This window comes from Dendrobates tinctorius, unplaced genomic scaffold, assembly GCF_039654945.1.
Source record: "Dendrobates tinctorius isolate UK_male_01 unplaced genomic scaffold, ASM3965494v1 ptg000164l, whole genome shotgun sequence".
Classification (NCBI taxonomy): domain Eukaryota; kingdom Metazoa; phylum Chordata; class Amphibia; order Anura; family Dendrobatidae; genus Dendrobates; species Dendrobates tinctorius.
The window spans coordinates 1,027,479-1,050,144 of record NW_027361831.1 but is presented as its reverse complement, the minus strand read 5'-3'; the positions used below and the strand labels follow the sequence as shown (position 1 = coordinate 1,050,144).

The 22,666-nt window shown below is 47.0% G+C and overlaps 1 protein-coding gene across 1 annotated transcript in view; it reads right to left on the bottom strand.

The window, feature by feature from the left end:
* LOC141053011 (uncharacterized) overlaps nucleotides 1-22,666 on the bottom strand; it is a 109,728-nt gene that overhangs the window by 53,179 nt on the left and 33,883 nt on the right. The window lies entirely within an intron of this gene.

Genomic DNA, 22,666 nt, shown 5'->3' with positions numbered 1-22,666 from the left:
GTGTACGAGGTGTATGGAGCGGAGCCGCGTGTGTACGAGGTGTACGGAGTGGAGCCGCGTGTGTTCGAGCTGTACAGAGCGGAGCCGTGTGTGTACGAGGTGTACGGAGCGGAGCCGTGTGTGTACGAGGCGTACGGAGCGGAGCCGCGTGTGTACGAGGCGTACGGAGCGGAGCCGTGTGTGTACGAGGCGTACGGATCGGAGCCGTGTGTACGAGGTGTACGGAGAGGAGCCGCGTGTGTACGGGGTGTACGTAGCGGAGCCGCGTGTGTACGAGGTGTACAGAGCGGAGCCGCGTGTGTACGAGGTGTACAGAGCGGAGCCGCGAGTGTACAAGGTGTACAGAGCGGAGCCGCGTGTGTACGAGGTGTACGGAGCGGAGCCGCGAGTGTACAAGGTGTACAGAGCGGAGCCGCGTGTGTACGAGGTGTACGGAGCGGAGGCGTGTTAGAGCAGAGCCACATGTGTACGAGGTGTACGGAGTGGGACCGCGTGTGTACGAGGTGTATGGAGCAGAACCGTGTGTGTACGAGGTATACGGAGCTGTGTGTGTACGAGGTGTACGGAGCGGAGCCGTGTGTGTACGAGGTGTACGGAGCGGGACCGCGTGTGTACGAGGTGTATGGAGCAGAACCGTGTGTGTACAGAGCGGAGCTGTGTGTGTACGAGGAGTATGGAGTGGAGCCGCGTGTGTACGACGTGTACGGAGCAGAGCCGTGTGTGTACGGAGCGGGGCCACGTGTGTACGAGGTGAACAGAGCGGGTCCGCGTGTGTATGAGGCGTACAGAGCGGAGCCGCGCGTGTATGAAGTGTACGGCGTAGAGCCGTGTGTGTGTATTAAGGAAGACCGGGCTGCGGGTACCTGCGCTGAGCCGGGTTCAGAACTGGCGGGGTTGCATCCTATGTTTCCCAGGGGAAGGAATAGGGGACTGGACAAACCCCATGACCCAGGGAAATGGGGAGTGTATACAGGAAACGCTGCAGAAAGCGCGTGAAGGAGCAGTTAGTTGCGGGCCGCCAGAGAGAGCGCTGCAGGGTGAGTAACGTGTTACTTTGAGACTGGACTAAGCGAGTTAAAGGCATGTTGAGAATGCACCCAATGACCCCCGCTATACAAGCAGAGATTGCTGTGATGACCCTAGATGGGGAGGCTAGATGTTCAGTAATATTTCGGCCCCCTCATGAATGGGATACCTTTACAAAAGTGTTGCAAATTTTGGCTGAGATGCATGGGCATCCCACTGATATCAGAGAATTGTGGATGTGATTATTTAGCCATAGTCAGAAAGAGGGCAACGCAATATATGAATGTGCTACAAGATGTGCACGTGGCAATCGCTAAGCGGGATAATGTGGGCGTGGGACCCCCCTGATGTGATTCTGAAGTATCAACTTGTAGCAGGCCTCAGAGACATGTCGCTTAAACAAGCTCTGCGGGAGCGCCTGTGTGCCAGCCTGTGCATGATGCTCTTGGAGATTGGGGCGAAAGTGCTCCTCTACTCTTCTTTGGTCAGACCTCATCTGGAATATTGTGTCCAGTTTTGGGCACCACATTTTAAAAAAGACATCAACAAACTGGAGCAAGTTCAGAAAAGAGCAACCAGAATGGTGACCGGTCTGCAAACCCTGTCTTATGAGGAAAGGTTGCAGGATTTGGGAATGTTTAGTCTGCAGAAGAGAAGACTGAGAGGAGACTTAATAGCTGTCTACAAATATCTCAAGGGCTGTCACATTGTAGAAGGATCAACTTTATTCTCATTTGCACAAGGAAAGACTAGAAGCAATGGGATGAAACTGAATGGGAGGAGACACAGATTAGATATTAGAAAAAACTTTTTGACAGCTAGAGTGATCAATGAGTGGAACAAACTGCCACGAGAAGTGGTGAGTTCTCCTTCAATGGAAGTCTTCAAACAGAGGCTGGACAGACATCTGACTGGGATGATTTAGCGAATCCAGCTTTGAGCAGGGGGTTGGACCAGATGGCCCAGGAGGTCCCTTCCAACTCTACGATTCTATGATTCTATGCGCGTGCGAGAGCAGGGGATGGCAGCATCGACAGGGATGGTTCGGAATAGTGGGGTGCCTGCTTTGTCTGCAGCTGAGCCAGGATGGGCCTGAGAGATCCGGGAAGAAATACAGGCAATGCGGGAAGAGTGGTCTGGCCTAAGGACAAACCCTGCTGTGGCTTTGAATCAGTCCCGAGACAGAAGTGACCCCGAGTCCCACTTGCTCATTGTACCCCGCCAGGAAAGAGAACAATCCCGAGCCAAAAGACATCCAACTTGTTTCAATTGTGGAGACGTTGCACATTATGCACGAGGCTGCGCAAGATGGGGGCGGCCTCCAGCCACTTCCTCCACCAATCAGCAGGTGAAACAGCTGACGAGATGACGTCATGTCATCGCGTCAGCTGTGTACCGCCGGAAAGTCAGTGCTTCGGAAGCAGAAGCAGGGCGCCTGGGAGTGGGATGAGGTATGTAGTGTTTTTCTTTTCATGCGTATGAATATGGGGGTGAACATGGGGATTCTAAGGGGGTGACGTGCAGCACATGGGGATTCTTTGGGGGTGGCGTACAGCACATGGGGATTCTATGGGGGTGACGTACAGCACATGGGGATTCTATGGGGGTGACGTGCAGCACATGGGGATTCTATGGGGGTGACGTGCAGCACATGGGGATTCTATGGGGGTGACGTGCAGCACATGGCGATTCTATGGAGGTGACGTGCACCACATGGGGATTCTATGGGGGTGATGTGCAGCACATGGGGATTCTATGGGGGTGACTTGTAGCACATGGCAATTCTATGGAGGTGACGTGCACCACATGGGGAATCTGTTGTGAGTTCATTTTCCCCTTCACCATTGAGGTCTGATGAACTCCCTCTTCTGTTTAAGGAAGGTAGTGAAGCTGATTACAAAGCACCTGAGCAGAATGATGATGACTGGGTGACTGGAATTGCTGACTGGATATAAGGCAGCCGACGCCCTTCTGCCTTGCGGGTGATTTCTCTGAGGGATTCTTGGAGACCAGTCTGATTCCTGCTCCTCAAAAGCTAAGTTTTTCTGCTCTGCTTTTTGCATTTGTGTTTTGGTTTTGTTTTGCCTTGTTTTTCTGATTTCTGCCTTTCCCTGCTGGGTGAGCTGAATTCCTTTTTGCTCTGTCTTCAGAAAATACCTGAGTACTGATATAGTCTGTTTGAAGCCTAGCGTCTTCAGGGCTTTTTTCCCTATCAGTCTGTTGGCTCTTGTTTTTAAGAGGGTTTTGGCGGATTGCAGACAGCAGCTTTTCTATCCTGTCCTATATAGTTAGCTTGGGCCCCATCATTTGACCAGCCTATCTTTCTATCTGTGTGAGTGTTTTTTCATCTTGCTTCACCGTCATTATATGTTGGGGGCTGCCTATTGCTTTGGGGTCTGCTCTGGGGCAGTTTAGATTTCCCTTTCTGTCTTTAGGCTATGTAGTTCTCCGGCTGTGATCGAGGGGTCTAGGGCACCGTAGGAACCCCCCACGGCTACTGCTAGTTCTTGTTGTTAGGTTCAGGGGTCTGCAATCCGATAGCTGCCAACTTCTCTGGTTTTCTGGACTTAGCTAGTATTTCTGTTTTTGCCTCCTACAGTGACTCATTCATAACAGGAATCTATGGGGGTGACATGCAGCACATGGGGATTCTATAGGGATGATGTTCAGCACATGAGGATTCTATGGGGGTGACGTGCAGCACATGGGGATTCTATGGGGGTGACTTGTAGCACATGGCAATTCTATGGAGGTGACGTGCACCACATGGGGAATCTATGGGGGTGACGTGCAGCACATGGGGATTCTATGGGGGTGATGTTCAGCACATGGGGATTCTATGGGGGTGACGTGCAGCACATGGGGATTCTATGGGGGTGATGTACAGCACATGGGGATTCTATGGGAGTGATGTACAGCACATGGGGAGGGAGGCTATGGGGGTGTCTTGCTGCACATGGGGAGGCCATGGGAAGGCTGTATACTGTTATGCAATATATGACGAGGCTGTGGGGGCCTCATGCAGTATATGGGAGGCTGTGTGGGGCCTTATTCAGTATGTGGAGAAACGGGGAACAAAAGAATCTACTGCCTGAGCTCTGGTACTCACGTGTGATAACGGCTCCCTGACAGGCAGTAGATTCTTTTGTTCCCCGTTTGGGGATAGCACAATTACTGATTGCCTCATATGTGGATTCTATTGAGAGCTAGACATACTGATCCCGCATATTTCAGATGTAGGCTTGACAAAGGCTTATATTAGCCAAAACGTTGCAAGTGTCTGAATTATCAAGAATTTTTTGTCTTTTCAAAGGGTTGTGTCTTATATGCCCTGATTTTCTTTTTGTAAAAGCCTCTGCCTGATATTTTGTGAGAAAAAATAATAATAAAAGTAATTTTGAGTGCCTAAGTTTTTCTGATTATTCTGGTCTAATTTTCTTCTGAGCACCGAGTTTACAAGGAATTTCTAGAGTGAGTACCCCTTTATCTTTTTATTTTAACCCTATCCTGTGTGATACTGCCTGCTGAGCCATGTGTCTAATCCTCTCCTGTGTGATACTGTCTGCTGAGCCATGTGTCTAATCCTCTCCTGTGTGATACTGACTGCTGAGCTATGTACCTAATCCTATCCTGTGTGATACTGACTGCTGAGCTGTGTATCTAATCCTATCCTGTGTGATAATGCCTGCTGAGCCATGTGTCTAATCCTCTCCTGTGTGATATTGACTGCTGAGCTGTGTATCTAATCCTATCCTGTGTGATACTGTCTGCTGAGCCATGTATTTAATCCTCTCCTGTGTGATATTGACTGCTGAGCTGTGTATCTAATCCTCTCCTGTGTGATAGTGACTGCTGAGCTATGTACCTAATCCTATCCTGTGTGATACTGACTGCTGAGCTGTGTATCTAATCCTATCCTGTGTGATACTGCCTGCAGAGCCATGTGTCTAATCCTCTCCTGTGTGATATTGACTGCTGAGCTGTGTATCTAATCCTCTCCTGTGTGATACTGTCTGCTGAGCCATGTGTCTAATCCTCTCCTGTGTGATACTGACTGCTGAGCTGTGTATCTAATCCTATCCTGTGTGATACTGACTGCTGAGCCGTGTATCTAATCCTATACTGTGTGATACTGGGCTCCCCCTGCAGTCTGTGTCAGAGGGTGGTCTGTGTCGGCACAGTAATAAATTGTGTTATTTCCAGCTTTACAGAAGGACGATAACACCATAGAAATGATAAGAATAATAGGCCTCAGTTACCACAACTGTCTACAAAGAAAACTGTTGCTGATAGCAACCAATCACAGCTCATTTTTCATCTTGTAAACAGCTCTGGGATAACGTGGCAAGTTTTGAGTGGCGACTTTTGTGTTTCGACTTTTATATGGCGACGGTGTATGTGTGGTGAAATGTGTGCTGAGGGTGGTATATGTGTTGAAGCACGTGGTAGTGTGTGGCGCATTTTGTGTGTGTGTTCATATCCCCGTGTGTGGTGAGTATCCCATGTCAGGGCCCCACCTTAGCAACTGTATGGTATATACTCTTTGGCGCCATCGCTTTCATTCTTTAAGTCCCCCTTGTTCACATCTCGCAGGTGTCAATTTGCCTCCAACACTTTTCCTTTCACTTTTTCCCCATTATATAGATAGGGGCAAAATTGGTGAATTGGAATGCGCGGGGTTAAAATTTCGCCTCACAACATAGCCTATGACGCTGTCGGGGTCCAGACGTGTGACTTTGCAAAATTTTGTGGCTGTAGCTGCGACGTTGCAGATACCAATACACACACTTTTCCCCATTATGTAGATAGGGGCAAAATTGTTTGGTGAATTGGAACGCGCAGGGTTAAAATTTGGCCTCACAACATAGCCTATGACGCTCTCGGGTTCCAGACGTGTGACTGCAAAATTTTGTGGCTGTAGCTACGACGGTGCAGATGCCAATATACACACTTTTTCCCCATTATGTAGATAGGGGCAAAATTGTTTGGTGAATTTGAACGCGCGGGGCTAAAATTTTGCCTCACAACATAGCCCTTGATGCTCTCAGGGTCCAGATGTGTGACTGTGCAAAATTTTGTGGCTGTAGCTACGACGGTGCAGATGCCAATACATACACTTTTTCCCCATTATGTAGATAGGGGCAAAATTGTTTGGTGAATTGGAACGCGCAGGGTTAAAATTTTGCCTCACAACATAGCCTATGACGCTCTTGGGGTTCAGACGTGTGACTGTGCCAAATTTTGTGGCTGTAGCTGCGACGGTGCGGATGCCAATCCCGGACATACATACACACCCACATTGAGCTTTATATATTAGATTGGTTTGTGGCTGACCCTCACTTTTTGCCGTGCGCGCCTGGTTATGCAAGCCATTCTATCTGTCTTTATTGTGATTGATCTAGGCTGCTGTACACACATACAGCAGCCCTCCCCTCCCCCCAGGCTCTGTTTGATTATGCACCTGTGTCTGGGCCTGTTTCACTGTTCATCTATGGTTACTGGTCAGGCAGTGTGGAGGTCAGATCTGAAATGTCTATGTCCAGACCTGGTCGGCCTTTATCTGCGCTTGCTGGCGCCATGAGAGTAATTCAAATATGCTTCAGGTACATTTTGCATTTTATACAGTCTTGCTTTTAACACATTTAGGAGGCCGTAATGGCACAGCAAATATAAAAAAACGTTGAGTAGGACTGCCCCATATGAGAATGCCTTGGCATGGCGGGGTGGCTCAAAGAATTGATTGTTTGCTAAATGTCTCATTTTAAAGTACAGTTAGAAATCAATATGTCCATATGCACTTTATGTATTACGTTACGACCATAGGCAGTGCTGGCTTCCCCCCTTCCCCCCTTTTTTATATTATTATTTTATACAGTGAGTAATATATAATGTGTTGATTTTAAGTGAATTTAATAAAATCTGATTTTAGGTATTAGTTTTCATGTGAGCTCATCAGAATAAAACATATCATGCATCCTCACCTTAAAATTCAGCTTCAGAATATGCAAAAGAACATCTAAACACGCCTGGTACATTTTGGAAACTAGTCCTGTGGGCCGATGAAGTTAAAATAGAAATCTTTGGTCACAATGATCAAAGGTATGTGTAGAGAAAAAAGGGCACAGAATTTCAGGAAAAAATTCTCGCCAACCATTAAACTTGGGGATGGATCAATCATGCTTTGGGTTTGTGTTGCGTCCAATGGCACTGGGGACACTTTATGGGTAGAGAGAAGAATGGATTCAATGACATATTAACAATTCTCGATGCAAACATAACATTATCTGTAAAAAAAAAAAAAAGCTGAGGATGGCTTCTACAAATGGATAATGATCCTAAACACGTGAAAATCCACATTAGACTATCTCAAAAAGCACAAGCTGAAGCTTTTACAATGGCCCCCACAGTCCCCTAATCTGAACATCATTGAAAATCTGTGGTTAGGCCTCAAAATAGCAGTGCATGGAAAATGGCCCAGGAATCACAGAACTGGAAGAATTTTCCGAGGAAGAATGGATGAAAATCCCTCAAACAAGATTTGAAAGACTCTTGGCTGGCTACAAACACTGTTTATAAGCTGAGATACTTGCATTGGCCTATTTTTCTTTTTGTGATTTTTAAAATGTAAAAGATAAAAAAATTGTATATATATATATATATATATATTATAATAATGTTAGTCTATGATGTCCCATATGTGTTCTTATTTTTAAAGTCCGTGTAGTGAGTCCCACATAAGTTTTAGAACAGGGACATATTGCGCAGTATGTAACTACTTTTGTGGAGCAAGTAATGGACTCCGTAATCTTACACTCTTTAGTGCCATCGGATGAGTAGAAAGTTGTGGCATGCTCGATGTTAGGGTATGGCACATACCCTGAACAGGGATGAAATTCCCATGAGTATGAGTGAAAGATATGATGGACTGATCATTTTGACCGTAATGGCTCTGCACCAATATGTCTCCTAAATTCTTACTACTCCTAGCTGCAACACTTGGTTGTATTGTATTGCAATTTTTTCATAAGATTCCATTGGGAATGGTACTGTGTGATCATTCTAAGGCTATGTGCACACGTAGTGGAACTCTTGCGGAAATTACTGCGAGAATTCCGGATTCCATTCCGCTGGAAAATCGCATTTAAATTCCCTCGATTTTCCCGCAGAAAAACTAGCGTTTTGCAAGCGTAATTAGCTTGCAGAATGCTAGCGTTTTCCAAGCGATCTGTAGCATCACTTGGAGAACTGATTGACAGGTTGGTCACACTCATCAAACACAGTGTTTGACGAGTGTGAACAACTTTTTACTACTGAGGCTGCCTATGCCGCATCAGTAGTAAAAGATAGGATGTAAAAAATAATTAAAAAAATAAAAAATATTGTTATTCTTACCTTCCACCGAGGTCCCTCGCAGCCTTCCCGCCTCTCTCCATGCTCCCAGTCCCAGTAATCCTTTGCGTGAATGACCGCGAGATGTCGCGTTCCCACTACGTCATCGCGATTGACCGCGAGACTTCGCACTCCCACGACGTCATCGCGAATGACCGCGAGACGTCGTGCTCCCACGAGATCGCAACGTCATCGCGGTCATTTTCGCAAAGGATTATTGGGACCGGGACCGTGGAGAGAGGCGGGAAGGCAGCGCGGGACCGCCGGAAGGTAAGAATAATAATATTTTTTATTTTAATTCTATTTTTTACAGGGATATGGTACTCACAGCCCCGAGGAGAGTCTCCCCTCCTGCGGATCGTGGGTACCACCCGCAAATGTTCTGCTTACTTTTCGCATGGTGTGCACAGCCACATGGGGAAAGTAAGCAGAGCAATGCATTCCTATGGGTGCGGGATCGCCGCGATTCCGCTAAATTAATGAGCATGCTGCGTTTTTTACCGTGAAGCGATTCTGCCGCAGAAAAAAAACGCAGCATTAGCACAGCATTGTGGAATCCCATAGGAATGCATGGGATGCTTATTTTTCGCGTTTTCGCAGCAAAATCGCATGTTTAAAACCGCCGCGAAAACGCTAAAAATGCGACGTGTGAACATAGCCTTACTTTAGTATCCATGGGGCGTGGTTTCAGTGTACAGATGAGATTGTGGCATCTGGAGTTTCTAGCCCTGTTGAAGGCATATTCATTGGAACGATTACTATAGCCACACTCCCAAAATAGTTCCCTTAAGTCTGCAGACCTCCTCTTGAAGTTCGTATTGTAGGAGCAAATGCGGCGGATTCTTAGGAACTGCCCAGTAGGTACTGCATTGATTACATGTGGAGGATGTGATGATAAGGTGTGGACTGAAGTCTGTTTGCAAAAAAGGTCAGCTTGTAACATGCTATATCTATCACACCTCACTGTCACATTCAAGACATCAATGCTGGTGTCACTGAACTTGTATGTGAGACGCAGATTCAAGTTATTATTCTTTATTTGTCAAAAAAAGATTCCAACTCAGTAGGATTTCCCTGCCAGATCAAAAATACATGGTCAATGTACCACACCCAAAATGGGACATGGTCCATTGACGAGTATTGATCTGACAGGAACAGGCCCCTCTCCTACAGTCCCAGGAACAGACTGGCATAGGACAGCACAAAGCCCTCCTCCATGGCTGTCCCCTGGAGTTGCAAGTTGAGGGAACCGCCAAAAAAGAAAAAAATTGAGTGTCAATCTAACTGTAGAATAAAATCAATCTCTTCCCTGTCATATTAGTCATAGATACAGTTGTGGCCAAATGTATTGACACCCCTGCAATTCTGTCAGATAATACTCAGTTTCTTCCTGAAAATGATTGCAAACACAAATTCTTTGGTATTATTATCTTCATTTGATTTGTCTTAAATGAAAAACACAAAAGAGAATGAAGCAAAAAGCAAAACATTGATCATTTCACACAAAACTCCAAAAATGGGCCAGACAAAAGTATTGGCACCCTCAGCCTAATACTTGGTTGCACAACGTTTAGCCAAAATAACTGCGACCAACCGCTTCTGGTAACCATCAATGAGTTTCTTACAATGCTCTGCTGGAATTTTAGACCATTCTTTTTGGCAAACTGCTCCAAGTCCCTGATATTTGAAGGGTGCCTTCTCCAAACTGCCGTTTTTAGATCTCTCCACAGGTGTTCTATGGGATTCAGGTCTGGACTCATTGCTGGCCACCTTAGAAGTCTCCAGTGCTTTCTCTCAAACCATTTTCTAGTGCTTTTTGAAGTGTGTTTTGGGTCATTGTCCTGCTGGAAGACCCTTGACCTCTGAGGGAGACCCAGCTTTCTCACACTGGGCCCTACATTGTGCTTCAAAATTTGTTGGTAGTCTTCTGACTTCATAATGCCATGCACACGGTCAAGCAGTCCAGTGCCAGAGGCAGCAAAGCAACCCTAAAACATCAGGGAACCTCCGCCATGTTTGACTGTAGGGGCCGTGTTCTTTTCTTTGAATGCCTCTTTTTTTCTCCTGTATATTCTATGTTGATGCCTTTGCCCAAAAAGCTCTACTTTTGTCTTATCTGACCAGAGAACATTCTTCCAAATTGTTTTAGGCTTTTTCAGGTAAGTTTTGGCAAACTCCAGCCTGGCTTTTTTATGTCTCGGGGTAAGAAGTGGGGTCTTCCTGGGTCTCCTACCGTAGAGTCCCTTTTCATTCAGACGCCGACGGATAGTACGGGTTGACACTGTTGTACCCTCGGACTGCAGGACAGCTTGAACTTGTTTGGTTGTTAGTCGAGGTTCTTTATCCAACATCCGCACAATCTTGCATTGAAATCTCTTGTCAATTTTTCTTTTCCGTCCACATCTAGGGAGGTTAGCCACAGTGCCATGGGCTTTAAACTTCTTGATCACACTGCGCACGGTAGACACAGGAACATTCTGGTCTTTGGAGATGGACTTGTAGCCTTGAGATTGTTCATGCTGCCTCACAATTTGGTTTCTCAATTCCTCAGACAGTTCTTTGGTCTTCTTTCTTTTCTCCATGCTCAATGTGGTACACACAAGGACACAGAACAGAGGTTGAGTCAACTTTAATCCATGTCAACTGGCTGCAAGTGTGATTTAGTTATTGCCAACACCTGTTAGGTGCGACAGGTAAGTTACAGGTGCTGTTAATTACACAAATTAGAGAAGCATCACATGATTTTTCGAACAGTGCCAATACTTTTGTCCACCCTCTTTTTTATGTTTGGTGTGGAATTATATCCAATTTGGCTTTAGGACAATTCTTTTTGTGTTTTTTCATTTAAGACAAATTAAATGAAGATAATAATACCAAAGAATTTGTGTATGCAATCATTTTCAGGAAGAAACTGAGTATTATCTGACAGAATCGCAGGGGTGTCAATACTTTTGGCCACAACTGTAGGTAATAGGACACTGCATTGAGGCCATCATGGTGATGAATACACTATAGTGTACAGCATGTCACCATGGTTGCACTTTCAGCCACATGCATCAAATCTATCTTTTGTAAGAAACTTGTTGTATTATGGACAAAGGATGGCAAAGTTTCTACAAATGGCTTCAACAATGTATCGATGTATTTACATATATGCTCCAAGACATTGCCATCCCCTGAAACAATCGGTCTGCCAGGTGGTATCTTACAGGTCTTGTGTACTCTAGGGAGCAAATATAATATGGAGACTTTGGGCTCAGGTACTATTAATGCCTCACGTAATTGTTTAGAGATTCCATTTTTCTTCCAGACACTCTCCAAAATTTGGGGAGTGCATCACATTATGAAAAGATAGCGTTAAACATAATTTTTCGATAGCATTGGCCGTCCTGTATTAAGCCTCAGCCTTGTACATTTTGCTAGGCCAGATCACAATGTTTCCACCCTTGTCCGCTGGCTTGATAACTATATCTCAGATTTTGTTCAATTTGTTAATGAGTGCGCTATTAATGTTATCCTATAATTCAAAACAAGGATTTTTTTATTTTTTCAAAGTCCTCCAAAACTAGATGAACAAATAGTTCAATGTTAGAACATGCACAAAAAAGGTGGAAACCTCTGAGATCTGTGGTAGAGACAAGGTGGTTTCTTACCCAATTGTGTAGCATCCTGATCTTTAGATAAACCGTCCAGGGTCTGCAGGGCTCATTGTTCCATGGGTGTTGGGAACATGCTCTGTAACTCCTCATTATGAAACCAATTTTTAAATATCCGTGATCTTGTGAAAATGTGGAAGTCTTTTATTGCTGTAAATGGGACAAACCACATTTAGCGTTCACATGTTTGGCATTTTTCTAGCGATGAGATTTCGCCTAATTTATATGTACGTATTGTGGGGAATAGATAGCTCAGCTGGGATCTTTGCTTTGGCACAAGCGTGTGGCTATGAAGTCACTTCAGCAGACTAGCAGGTTCCACATGAATATGGACACGGCATATTTATTGTGCACACTTGTTATTCAATGTTACACATACCAAACATGAAATAAAACATCTAAGGCCGTCTGGCCACTAACTAACAATAGCAGGCTAACTACAAAATAAACCTATATAACAGCAAACAAGTCCATGTAATCTTACTGTGTCAGCTCCCAGCTCAGCAGGCGAGATTAGACTGAGAGCTCCCAGCTCCTCCTGATTATATCAGCTGGACCAGTCAGGAAACCAAAACCTGGATTGAATTAGTGGAGGGGGAACTACCAGTCCTTTCCATGCTGATCACTAAATAAACCAGGACTGGATTACAGTGAAATAAACTGGCTTCATCATCAGTACAGGGAGAGATATGAAATGAAGCGGGGAGAAATATACCTGTTTTCTAGTACCTCTCCCCTTGGCACCTCACACACCCCCCTCCTCTGTTCGAGCCCGTGGGGTCGGACACGACGAGTCACCAAGCAGTGCGTTCTAGACAACGCATCTGCATTTCTGTGCGCTGTGCCCGCCCTGTGCTCAACGGAAAATTTAAAGCCTTGTAATGCTAAGAACCAGCGTGTCACCCGCGCATTGCCTTCTTTTGCCCGGGACATCCACGTTAGGGGCGAATGGTCCGTCACTAGCCTAAACTGGCGACCTAGTAAATAATAGCGCAAGGTGCACAGGGCCCATTTCACAGCCAGGGCTTCCCGCTCAACTACACTGTAGTTCTTTTCTGCTCTCGTAAGCTTTCTGCTTAGATAGGCCACTGGGTGTTCATTTACTTCTTGAGACAAAACCGCGCCGAGGCCCACCCCAGAGGCGTCCATTTGGACAATAAACTCCCGTTTAAAGTTTGGTGCAACCAACACTGGTTGGTCACAGAGGACTGTTTTCAATCGCTGAAAGGCCTCCTCTGCTTCTGCGTTCCTTTTTATTGTGACAGATTTCGACCCCTTAGTAAGATCTGTGAGAGGAGCTGCGATGGTCGCAAAATATTTGATGAACCGCCTATAATAACCAACGATCCCTAAAAAAGCTCCAACCTGTTTTTTGGTTACCGGTCGTGACCAATTTTGAATAGCATCCACTTTATTGGCTTGAGGCTTCACAACGCCTCTCCCTATGCTATATCCCAGATAGCGAGCCTCTTCCAATCCCAACGTACATTTCTTGGGATTGGCAGTCAACCCAGCTGTTTTTAGGGAGTCTAAGACGGCTTGTACTTTTGACAAATGCGTGTCCCAGTCATCACTAAAGATAATGATGTCGTCCAAGTATGCGGACGCATACTGGCCATGGGGTTTTAGGACAATATCCATGAGACGTTGGAAGGTGGCTGCGCCACCATGCAACCCAAATGGCATATCGCGGTACTGGAATAATCCCTGGGGCGTAACAAAGGCAGTTTTCTCTTTGGCTGATACCGTGAGGGGAATCTGCCAATAACCTTTTGTTAAGTCAATAGTGGATATGTACCTGGCCGAACCCAGTCTCTCTATCAGTTCATCGACTCTTGGCATTGGGTAGGCATCGAATTTCGATACTTCATTTGCTTTCCGAAAATCGTTACAAAATCGGATAGTCCCATCGGGTTTGGGCACCAGTACGATAGGGCTAGCCCAATCACTCCGGGACTCCTCAATGACCCCGAGCTCTAACATCTTCTTCACTTCCTGGGCAATGGCTTGTCTCCGAGCCTCCGGAATTCGATATGGTTTTAGCCGTACCCGCGCCTGTGGATCAGTAACAATGTCATGTTTAATTAGGCGAGTCCGGCCAGGAAGTTCCGAGAAAACATCTGCGTTCCTCTGTATGAATTCCCTGGTCTCTCGCTTTTGGCTTTCAGATAGCGTCTGCAATACCTACTTCTGGCGGAGCTACCTGGGGGTCCTTTACCTTAGAAGGTGGTGCCCCTCGAGGCCCATCCTCAAGGGCAGCTCCTACCACCAGACTCTCCCTGTCCCGCCAGGCCTTAAGCAAGTTTATGTGGTATATTTGTTCGGGCTTTCTCTTGTCTGGTTGGTGTATCTTATAATTTACTTCACCTATTCGTTCCAGCACTTCGTATGGTCCCTGCCATTTCGCAAGAAATTTATTTTCTACGGTAGGTACCAATACCAACACCCTATCTCTGGGTTGAAAGACTCGTGTTTTAGCCGCTCGGTTGTATACCGTGCTATGGGCAAGTTGTGCGCGCTCTAAACACTCTTTAACTATTGGCATAACTGCTGCAATTCGGTCCTGAATAAGTGTTATGTGTTCAATTACACTGCGATAAGGAGTCACCTCTTGTTCCCAAGTCTCCTTGGCAATATCTAACAGGCCTCTAGGACAACGCCCATAAACCAACTCAAAAGGTGAAAAGCCTGTGGAGGATTGGGGTACCTCACGTATAGCGAACAGGAGGTATGGTAGTAGGGCATCCCAATCTCTCCCGTCCTTATCCACCACCCTTTTCAACATTCCCTTTAGGGTTTTGTTAAAGCGCTCCACCAAACCGTCAGTCTGAGGGTGATATACTGATGTACGCAAATGGGAGATTTTTAGTAGTTTACATAAATTCTTAAGTATACGAGACATAAAGGGGGTCCCTTGATCCATAAGTATCTCTTTCGGAATGCCGGTGCGGAAAAACATATTAACCAGCTCCTTTGAAATTAATTTTGCATTGGCATTCCGCAAGGGCACTGCTTCGGGATAACGAGTGGCATAATCCAATACTACCAAAATGTACTGATGACCCCTGGCAGATTTAACTAACGGACCAACTATATCCATTGCTATCCTCTCGAAGGGCACCTCTATTATTGGTAAGGGCACTAAGGGGCTTCTAAAATGTGACATAGGCGCGGTCAATTGACACGTAGGACATGACCGACAGTACTGGGTCACGTCTCCCACTAGACCCGGCCAAAAGAAATGTTGCAGAATACGGTGTTTTGTCTTTTCTACCGCCAGGTGTCCTCCCAAGGGATGTTTATGTGCCAACTCCAAAACTACCTGGCGAAAGGACTTAGGTACCACTAGTTGTTCTACCACCACTCCTCGCACCTTGTCTATGTGATACAGCATATCCTGCTGCACCGCCATGTGTGGGAACTCGTTTTGAGCCCCTGGATACAATGGTCTTCCCTCGGAGACCTTTACATTTTCCCACGCCCTTGCTAGAGTAGGATCCTGGTGTTGAGCGGTCCCGAACTTACCACGGGCCACCTCAAGATCAGGCATTTCTAAAACCTCCTCTAGCTGGTCTGCCTCGCCTGCATACACAGCCAGAGGAGAGTCCGCAGATTCTAGTACTTCCTCTGAGATGGGTTCTCCGTCGTCTTGCTGCAATGGTTCAGGGGCTAGCTCCGGAGTACCGTCTTCAACTAGAGGGTTCATGCCACTTTTGAAGTTCCACAAGTCCCAAAATAAGGGAAAGTCTCTCCCCAGGATTACACTGTGTCCCATAGACTTTATGACTGCCGCCTGATGTCTTTTGGTCCCTACTGGCGTGGCAAAAGTAACCCAGGCAGTGGGGTAGTTCTTAGTATCCCCATGGATGCAACTAATGCCCACAGTTAAGTTCGTTAGGGGGCTAGAGTCCACCAAACTGGCATGTACCAAAGTTACTTGACTGCCGGAATCCAAGACGGCATTCACACTATAACTGTCAACCTCGACGTGGCATACGTGTTGTTCATTTCCCATGAGGGTCTCCGCCACACAGACTGACTGCACATATAACGAAAGACGCCTCATAGCATTACAGTCCATTGGCTCTGTAGTCATTGGGCAGTTAGCTGCTACATGGCCAAGCCCGCGACATCGCCAACATTGTATAGGCCCTTGTCTCCTCGATGGAGATCCCAGACGAGGTCTGCTGGCTTGATGTGAGCCCGTACCGCCTCCATAGTCCTTTGTAGGTCTGCTACCCTTCATTGTGACGGTCTCTTCTTTTGAAGATGAAGTAGGTTTCGCAGGACTCTCCAGCGATTTCTTGGGGAGCCAGTGGGGTGCTAACGTCCCTTGGAGTAGGCTTTCAGAAGCATTGTAGCGTTCGACCATATTCACCAACTGGTCAGCGGTAGTTGGGTCACCCTGTCCAACCCACCTCTGGATCTTAGCGGGTAAGGACCGCAGGTACTTGTCTAGAACAACATGCTCCACCATCTGTGCGGACGTCAAAGCCTCTGGTTGCAGCCATTTTTTTACTAGATGGATGAGATCATGCAGTTGTGAGCGGGCTGGCTGATGCTCCACAAAATTCCATAAATGCACCCTCTGTGCGCGTACATACGTGTTTACTCCCAGCCTTGCCAGGATTTCGCCTTTGAGTTTGATATAGTCCATAGCATCCGCTCCACTCAGATCGTAATAGGCCTTTTGTGGATCTCCGCTTAGAAATGGAGCAACTACCTCAGCCCATCTGTCCAGCGGTAAGTGCTCACGTTCTGCAATACGTTCGAACACGGTGAGGTATGCTTCCACATCATCATCTGCGGTCATTTTAAGCAAAGTCTTCTGTACGGCTTTCTGCGCGCTAGCAGCGCTTTGTGCACGGTCTCCCTCATCTCGGGGTTGCCGAACCAAGGCCTGTTTTATTGCCTCCAACTGCTCTTGCTGCATCTGGTGTTGCTGCTCCAGAGCCTTCTGGAAGCAAGCATTAGTCTGCTGTTGTTGCACATTTGCTTGCAATAACTGCTTCACTAGTTCCTCCATATTACTGGACTCTTGGCTCTTCAAAAGCGCAGAAGCTTTCAGCCAGGACATACACAGCGTTTTCTCTGCAGTCACAGTCCAGCAGCCACAAGTGCCCGCATTCGAAACACCATTTGTGGGGAATAGATAGCTCAGCTGGGATCTTTGCTTTGGCACAAGCGTGTGGCTATGAAGTCACTTCAGCAGGCTAGCAGGTTCCACATGAATATGGACACAGCATATTTATTGTGCACACTTGTTATTCAATGTTACACATGCCAAACATGAAATAAGACATCTAAGGCCGTCTGGCCACTAACTAACAATAGCAGGCTAACTACAAAATAAACCTATATAACAGCAAACAAGTCCATGTAATCTTACTGTGTCAGCTCCCAGCTCAGCAGGCGAGATAGACTGAGAGCTCCCAGCTCCTTCTGATTATATCAGCTGGACCAGTCAGGAGACCAGAAACCTGGATTGAATAAGTGGAGGGGGAACTACCAGTCCTTTCCATGCTGATCACTAAGGAAACCAGGACTGGATTACAGTGAAATAAACTGGCTTCATCATCAGTACAGGGAGACATATGAAATGAAACGGGGAGAAATATACCTGTTTTCTAGTACCTCTCCCCTTGGCACCTCACAGTATGTCCAGAAGCATGAGCTGAGCACTACAACGTATATGGAGTATGCAAACTAGGAAAATCTGCGCTCCAGGAGGCAAATAGTGGTGTGTCCCTCTGGAGTCTTGCAAAATGGCTATGCAGTACTGCATAGACACAAATGGGGTATTTCCACTTTCAGCAGAAATTGTGGGACATATTTTCGTGCAATTTTTACCCATTCCCCTGCGTGAAAATGTAAAATTTGGGGCTAAATCTAAATTTTGGTGGTAAAAATGTAATTATTTTTTATTCACTGCCCAATGGTATACAATTCTGTTACACATCTGCGATGTCATTTTGATCACTGTACCCCTAGATGAATACAATGAGAGATGGAGTTTGCAAAATGGGGTCACTTATAGGGAGTTCTGCTGTTCTGGTACCTCAGGGGCTCCCCCAGTAAATCATGGCACTCGCAAACGATAACAGCAAAATCTGCCCAATAACATGGCAGTCCTTCCCTTCTGACCTTTTCACTGTACCTCAAAAGTAGTTTTCCACCACATATGGGGTACCGGTTTACTCAGGAGAAATGCATCAATTTTAGGGACCATTTTCTCCTGCTATCATTGTCCTTGTAAAATTAAGAAAACTGTGGCTAAAACAACAAACATTTTTGTGGGAAAAATATAATTTCTTCCTTTTCACAGTTCAACATTGTAAATTTCTGTGAAGTAATTGGGGGTTCAAGGTGTTCACCACACATCTAGATAAATTCCTTGATGGGGCTAGTTTCCAAACAGGGTCACTTGTGGAGGTTTTCCAATGTTTAAGTACATCCGAGGCTCTCCAAACATCACGACACCTGCAGACCATTCCAGCAAAGTCTGAGTTCCATAACATCACTCCTTCCTTTCTGAGCTCTACTGTGCACCCAAACAATAGACTTACCCCACATATGGGGTATTAGCACAACAAATTTTGGGTTCCATTTTGTCCTGTTACCCTTGTTAAAATAAATAATTTAGGGCTAAAAACATTTTTATTGAAAACAATGTGATTATTTTACTTTCACGGCTCTACGGTATACTCTTGTGAACCACCTTTGGGTTCAAGGTGTTCACCACACATCTAGATAAGTTAATTGAAGAGTTTAGTTTCCAAAATGGCATCACTTGTGGAGAGTTTCCACTGTTTAGGCACATTAGCATCTTTCCAAACCCGACATGGAATCTGTTGTAGTGTTGCAGAGTTATTACCATGTAAAGTGACACTGGTCAGAATTGTAAAATTTGGCCTGGTCATGAAGGTGAATACAGGCATGGGGGGGTGAAGGAGTTAATGAATCTCAGGATTTTTACCAGCCTGAATGCCAGAAGCCATTGTTATGGTCTTGCTTAAATATGGGATTCACTCAGACGTCCCTTTTGAGAGCTGATGTCAGGATACTGTAAAAAGTTCTGGCCAATAGATTAGTTTATTCAATATCATACATTAGTATCAAACAGACTTCATGCCTAAAAAAAAAAATACACCAATATCATTCTTATAAGTCTCTTATTTAGACTTCAGATGCCATCAGATAACTTTAGAGGTAGAGCTATTATTAAGGGCTTGCGGAATGCACCAAACAATAAAGATGGTATAAGGTGTGTTCGCAGCCCAGGGTCCACCATGCAGAGATGTTACCTGCTGCTCGGTAATGGCGGGCACAATATGACGGTATAACAAATGAACACACACGGGTTAATGTCACCCGGTGTGTACAGAGGCGGACTCTGTTGCTTCACAGAGTCTCGCTAACGTAACGTGGGATATAAACGCCGTAGCCTGTTATGCTCACAGACCTCAGCAAAGGGAGCGCTGGTGTGCAGTCACAGGACTCTGCCCCAAAGACACAGGGCTAGAGTCCCTCTAGACGCACTAACATTTTGCGCCGCAATTGAGGCACCAGGAGAGGCTACACTAATAGATTAATCGCGCAAAGTGCATACAGCACCTCTCTGGCGGACGCCACTAACCACCCTAAGCTTAGGTTCTGGAAAGCGCACTAATGGTGTACGGATGCTGCTGTACAAGCGGCACAGTCGTGCCTTGTGCAGGATGGCACACTCTGGTGCTAACACGTGTGGAGAGACCTGGATGACCTGGAAGCAATGCCACTACTAGGCGCTGACTCTAACTCCGATGACCCTATTACATGCACAACCAAGGGAGGGGAATTATAATAAGTCAATCACCAGAAACATGCATCCATCATCACACACACCAGTACATAATTCTATACTAGCGCATGGCCGGGCGGCCATGAGAGGCTTTTATAGCTGCAGCCTTCCAGGAGCTTCCTAGTGGTCCAATCGGAGCAGCAACAGGACCTGAGCATGTGACCTCCGACCTCCAATGAGAGGTCGTCACACGGGCATGCTCAGTGGACTGAAAGAGGGACTTAGTCCCAGGAGCTGCTCGCTGCTGGCCAGTGTGGATTGCTATAGCTGGACCAGAGGTGGCAGCAGCAACCAAACCGACAGCACTGGCTTGGGCAAGACGCTGGGATCGACGTCTCAGCTGAGCAGCCTCCTCTGCGGGCGGGGAAGAATGGGAGCCTGCTGAAGGCAAGGCTCGGGATTCCTCCTGTGCAGAGGGAGAAACCCGACGCCTAACATTACCCCCCTCCCCCCTGAGCCTCGCTACGCTCGAAGGCCGCGATGAACAGAGGAGTGCGGATGTTCTCGTCCAATGACAAGCTCGATGTCCCGGCAGATGACTCAGAAAACTGGGACATGTGTACGGGCTTAAGGAGGGACACGTGGAAGGTGTTGGTGATGGCCAGGCGGTAGACCACCGGATTGACCTTTTAGAGGACTTTAAAGGGACCTATATAGCGAGGCGCGAACTTAGTGGACTCAACCCGCAGCCTGATGTTACGGGCGGAGAGCCACACTAAGTCGCCGAGGGCAAAGGTCGGAGCGGGATGTCGGTGTGCGTCAGCAGAAGACCTCATTCTCTCCTTGGATGCCCAGTTGGCATCCTGAGTGCGATCCCAAATGTCACATGCCTCCACTGCTTAGTCTGCCACCCTAGAGTCGCGGATGCTGGCCGTAATTAAGGAGGAATGGAGTCTGACCAGTGGAGTCGGCCACAGCGTTGTTCACAGCGAACTCTGCCCATGGTAGCAAAGATGCCCAGTCTTCCTGCCTAGCAGAGACAAAGTGTCGTAGGTATGTGACCAGGGTCTGGTTGGCCCTCTCTACCAACCCGTTTGTCTCAGGATGATAGGCTGAAGAGAGGTTTAGCTCAATGCAGAGCAAGCGACAGAGCTCTCCAAAACTGAGACGTGAAATGGGGGCGCTGGTCAATGACAATCTTGTCCAGCATACCATGTAAGCGAAATACATGCTTGATGAACAACGCTGCCAAGGTCCGTGCAGAAGGTAGGCATGAAAGAGGCACTAGATGCATCATCTTGGAGAAATGGTCGGTGACAACCCAAATGATCGTGCTGCCCTGGGACCTGGGCAGACCCATGACAAAGTCCATGGCGACCATTTCCCAGGGCCTATCTGCCACTGGCAGGGGATAAAGCAACCCAGCGGGTCGTGGCTGAGGAGACTTATTCTGGGCGCAGGAGATGCACGCCCGAATAGTCTCCGACGTCAAGGGCCACATGTGGCCACCAGTACGTCCTCGCCAGGAGCTCAGATGTTCACTTTGTACCGAAATGTCCACCCACCCTGGAGGAGTGAGCCCAAGAGAAGACATCCGGTTGCAGACGGGCAGGTACAAAAGTCTTGCCCGAAGACACCGACTCGACGGCGACCGGAGCCACGGTCATCAGGCTCTCGGATGGGACAATCAGCTGAGGCTCCTCCTCCTCCTATGACACCACAGAGCGGGAGAGAGCATCGGCATGGACGTTCTCACCGGAGAGAAAATAGTGTGAAATGGAACCGGGAGAACAGGGACCATCTGGCCAGGTGAGAATTTAGCCGCCGGGCTGTCTGCAGATATGCCAAGTTTTTGTGGTTGGTAAACACTTGGAAAGGGAACCAAGCCCCCTCCAGGAGGTGTCGCCACCCTGAGAAGGCCAACTTCATTGCTAGTAGCTCCCTGTCCCCGATGGAATAGTTCCTTTCCCCGGTGAAGAGATCTTTGAAAACCGACCTTGAGCATCCTTCTGGAAGAGGACCGCTCCTGCACTGACGGAAGAGGCATGAAGGGTTTATCCACATCGGGACGATGTAGGATGTGAGCGCTAGCAAAATGAGACTTGATGGAGGAGGAGGCCTTGGAGACCTGTTCCAACCACAACTTGGGATTTGCTCCCTTCTTAGTGAGGGCAACCAAGGGAGCTACCAAGGAGGAGAAGTGGGGAATGAACTGGAGATAGTAATTAACAAACCCCAGAAAGTGCTGCACCGAGGGAGTGGGGTTCCTGCCAGTCCATTACCGCCTGCAGTTTGGCAGGATCCATAGCCATACCCTGGGTAGAGATGATATAGCCCAGGAAAGGCAAGGACTCCTGTTCGAACAGACACTTCTCCAGCATGGCGTAGAGGGAGTTTGCCCGTAAGCGGTCGAAGACTTTGCAAACCTCTCTCCGATGGAAGTCCATATCTGGAGAGTAGATGAGAATATCAACCAGATAGACAACCACCGAGGTGGAGAGCATATCCTGAAAGATATCATTTACAAAGTCTTGGAAGATGGCAGGAGCATTACAGAGGCCACAGGGCATGACCAAGTACTCATAATGGCCATCCCTGGTGCTAAATGCCATCTTCCATTCGTCCCCCTCACGGATGCGTATCAGGTTATAGGACCCCCGCAGATCTAGTTTGGAAAAAACCCTTGCTCCCCGTAGCCTATCAAACAGTTCCCATATCAGGGGCAGGGGGTACTTATTCTTAATGGTGATGGCGCTAAGATGCCTGTAATCGATGCAGGGTCATAGTTCTCCATTCTTCTTTTGAACAAAGAAGA